Genomic DNA, 521 nt, shown 5'->3' on the forward strand with positions numbered 1-521 from the left:
AAATAATTATTGGCTTTAATCCAGTACGAATAGGATTGAGACCAGTCATCTCTGTAAAGTACTGTATCACTGTACAGTATTTTATTGGTAGATTCGCTTTCATGAATTACACTCAGTGCTGCTTTGTATTTACTAAAGTATAATTCCACACAAAATTGATGGAAACGTATTTCTATTTCCCTATTTTTACTTCATTTAAACATGCATTTATCAATAAAGTGTGCACTTTGTATCATTGAAGATTATCAAAAGGTAATATGGTTAGATTTTGTGAAGTTATTTAACTTTGCTTAATCACAACGTCACATAGTTGCCATAGGTACTGCTATTTGCCAAGTTTATTGCATATCCACCTTACTTAAATAAATCATTCACTTCAAAAACTTTGCCTACAGGAATCTGCCTGAATAGGAAGTGTTACAGGTACTTCTCAGGCTGAATTGTTGCAGAAAGGATTTGTGTTTATTAACTCTGACCCATTTGAATTTCAATCAAGGGTATAATCCAGTGATTATACAACA

Source organism: Hemiscyllium ocellatum, chromosome 5, assembly GCF_020745735.1.
Source record: "Hemiscyllium ocellatum isolate sHemOce1 chromosome 5, sHemOce1.pat.X.cur, whole genome shotgun sequence".
NCBI classification, from domain to species: domain Eukaryota; kingdom Metazoa; phylum Chordata; class Chondrichthyes; order Orectolobiformes; family Hemiscylliidae; genus Hemiscyllium; species Hemiscyllium ocellatum.